Genomic DNA, 4,161 nt, shown 5'->3' on the forward strand with positions numbered 1-4,161 from the left:
ATAATTATTTAAGAATGTAATTATGTAAGAATGTTAACACTCTGTTATAATTTTTTAGTATATTACTTGTGTGGTGTAGAAGAGAATTATTTATGAAGAGATACTGTTTGCAAACCAATGATGTAAGATGATGTCATGGGGTAGGACTGGATAAGTCTGACTTCTTCCTACTCCATTCAAGCATGTACTAGGTATAAGCAAATTGATATTGGATTAGCATTTGTTGGATATGTGTAAAATTATGTGTGTTGATATATCAACTGTCTTTACATGCTTGAAAGAATAAATCAAATCAAATCAAATCAAATCTGTAAAACAGAAAAATTGAATGTCTCTGATGAAAGCAATGATTTTTCTGCCAAGCAAAGGAAGAATGTAATACATATTTTGCCTTTTTTGCTTTCACTCACTACAGTGCACCTTTAGCCAGAGTTTGGCAGTGAGTCAAGCCTAACACATTTACAAATTTGTTTGCACTGTTTGTTGCTGTCAATATTGCTGTTAATACTGCTTATTTTGTTATATTACACAGCCTTATGCTGGTTTACTGTTTGCACATTGAGAGCCGATATACCTGAGTCAAATTCCTCGTGTGTCCATCACACCTGGCCAATAAAACTGCTTCTGATTCTACACAGTGTCTTATGTTCAGATACCAAAACCTGATTGCATGTACTGTACTGAATTTATCTCTTTCTGCAAGTCACAGGCCAAATTATATGAATGGTGCTGTACAGTGTTTTTACAACCTCTTCCTACATCTGAACTTCACCAGCTGAGTGAACAATGACTCATACAATAGCTCAGTAAATACTTATACGGTCTCATTCATATGAGATATACAAAATATTTGTGGACCTAAGATTTTTTGTTTATCTGACCCACAAATAATACCAAGTGGGAAATTTACCATTTGCAACAAGTGCAAACTGCAGATTTCTGGTCTTGGATGGTCACATACATTTGTTTTTGTATGGCCCTCACCCACAGTCTCCTAGGAGCCTTTAACACAAAGCTAATTAGTTTTCCAGGCTTTGTATTAATCTCAAGGGGAATGTCTTTGTTCCACTGAATTTAAAAGCAGCATAATTTGCCTGAACACTAATTCCTTAAATTAGACAGAGAAACTGAAAGTCAGCTGCAGAGGAATTTTTGTTTTTCACATCACAAATTTGCGCCTATTTGTTTCCTGTAAAAAAATTATCGGTAGAGAGACAACTGTGGCTAGTTCATGCACTTTACACCAGTGATGCTGTTGTAACAGTCATAAAGTCTGTGCTTGCTGTTCCAGGTGGGTGTAACAAGGAGAATTATATGCATCATTTACATTTGTGTTTTTACTTTTTTCCAATGTGCACTCATGTACATTTTTTTTAAACAAATATCTACTTTATAACTTTATTAGGTGATATTTTCAGCTCTGCAGGTTTGTGGCTTGACATCTGCAATAAAACAAATGTTCCACTGTTAATGAACATTGATTCTTTCATTTAACAGCTGAAAAGATGCACTAATATGCCTTTGGGCCTAGTGATCAGTACTGTCTAAAAGTGTTACATTAACTCTACTGGCATGAAATAGAATATATATATTATAAAGATAAAGTAGTTTACATTTAAATCACTTTAACATTGTATAATATGCCTCTTGCCCAGTGTCTGCTGGGATTGGCTCTCTTCACAGCTCCAAAAGACAATAAGAGAAAAAGACAAGTTCTGGTCTCCTGACTCTTCTTCTAACCCAACCGGCATTACGCTACCAGTAATAATCTTATTCAGTTTCCTGATGAGAGTTAGATAAGAAATCTGATACCAGTATGCTAGTGGTATAGCTTAGCAAACTCAAAGCAGAGTAAACAACTAGCCTGGCTTTGCCTGTGAAGAAGTAGTTCTGTGTAATTCAACCTAGTTTATATGTCTGTTCTATAGCATTTACAGGGGCCAATAAGCAAATCTGTAAACTTTCACTCTGCTACAATTGTTTATGCTAGTAAACTGGTAACACTTGCTGACTCTGCTTCCATATTTAACATGCAGATGTTAGAGTGGCATAAATAATCTCGTTAATCACAGCAAGGAACTGAATATTCTCTTTTGATTGTGTTAGTTACTGTTTTTTTTTTTTTTTTTTTTGCCACCTCTGCAGACACATTTAATACCAGTACAGTGAACTGACACTGAACAGGACAAGAGAGAAAGAGACAGAGAGAGAGTATTTAGATTCTATCATTTCCTCTCATATGCTCCTGAAACCTTTCCGTGGAGGAATAAGGTCTTGAGGTATTATTCCTTACAGGTGGGCAACAGCTCAACATTACAACTTTCTATGAAAAAAAAGTGGGAAGCCAAGAGGACATGGTGTAGAGGGAAGATGGATTTAGTGTTTGACAAAAAAAGATAAATGCGCAGTAAGTGCACAGGATCCAAGACATTTAGAGGGTTGACCAAATGTGAATAGGCTGTGCCTGCGTGACAGGATACAGGAAGACAGATGTCACGGACTGAGGAAACCAGCCATGATTAATCAAGCATACAGACTCCTACTTTCTAAAACAGGACACTGAATTTAACGATATTTACATTACATTTAGGGTTTCTAAGCCAAAAAAAGCATAAAGGTTAGTAAGTGTAGTGGCTATCTAGATGTTTTTTAAGTACCCAGTATTAAGGAGTTCAGACAGTGTAGCTAATCACCTTTTGGAAATAAAATGATAATGCAGGTTAGACAAGAAGCCAACACGTTTTTTCATTATTTATGAAATCTATTTTTAAGTACAAGCATTGAAAGACGATAGCTTTAAAACAAAAATATCTAATCCCCCAAAATAAGCAATGTTCATGGTCCAGGCTGTAGGTTTTGGAGGGTGCAGACAACATATTGACCATCTTTTTGTTCTTAGAGCTTTCTCAGGAGTGAGGCTAAACATGCTGGTTAAACATGTTGGGTTTGACCTGTAAGTTGTCACTTCGTAAATTTCATGTGAATCTTGATATTTTCACTGCACCGATACAAGAAGAAAGCTCAAGGAGTATTACATCATGGCACCATTCTCGGCAAACATGTTTGATTGTTCCGCTTCCGAATGCTGGCTTTTTCCTTTTTGTGTGTGTGTGTGTTCTTCACTCTTTCTGCAGTGCACAAATGTCATGCACTACTAACGTACAACAGAAGGCACTGCTGGATATCGCCAACTCAAACAGCCATTTGGAATTTGCTGATTTCATACCACCGAAGCTACAGTTCATTGTGTGCCATAGCCACAATCACCACCACCCTCAGGAAGGCCCTGGAACACCATGTTCAAGTGAGCTTGCTGACATCAGGAAAGCGCACAGGCAAAAGGGGAGGGCTCCATCATAGGCTAAAAGCACGTGCTAGCCTACCACCACTAACCAACCTACTAGCCAATGTGCAATCACTAGAAAACAAGCTGGATGAGCTAAGAGCCAGGATTACAGCACAATGGGAAATAAGACAATGCTGCGCTCTAATTTTCACCAAGACCTGGCTGTCGGACAAAGTCCCAGACTCCGCTATCCAGCTACAGACACACTCCGTGCATCGAGCAGGCCGGATGCCAGACTCTGTTAAGACCAAAGGGGAGGTGTGTGTGTGTCTTTATCAACAACTTGTGGTGTGGAGATATGCGAACTGTTCATAAACACTGCTCACCAGACGTGAAGTTTTTAGTTCTGAAATGCTAGCCTTATTGTCTGCCAAGAGAGCATAGCAGCGTGTTTCTGGCTAGCGTGTATGTTAGCCCGAGAGCTAATTCCACAGCCGCTCTTAGCAAAGTCCAGGACACCATAAACATGCTAGAGACAGCTCACCCTGACGCTGTCTTTATCATCACCAGGGACTTTAATCAATGCAGTTTATGGACTGTACTCCCCAAAAACTACCAACATGTGAACATTCCTACCCATGATAAGAATACACTGGACCATGTTTACAACAACATACGGAATGCATACAAGGCTACACCTTGCCCCCACTTTGGACACTCAGACCATATCTCTTTGTTCATGTCCCCAGCCTACAGGCAAAGACTGAAACAAACAAACCCTGTCACCAAGCAAGTTAAACTCTGGACCCCAGAGACAGAAGGTGTGTTTAAAGCTGCAGCCACCTTGGAGAACTTTTCTGTCAGCATACAGGACT

The sequence above is a fragment of the Monopterus albus genome, unplaced genomic scaffold (genome assembly GCF_001952655.1).
Source record: "Monopterus albus unplaced genomic scaffold, M_albus_1.0 scaffold2.1, whole genome shotgun sequence".
NCBI lineage: Eukaryota > Metazoa > Chordata > Actinopteri > Synbranchiformes > Synbranchidae > Monopterus > Monopterus albus.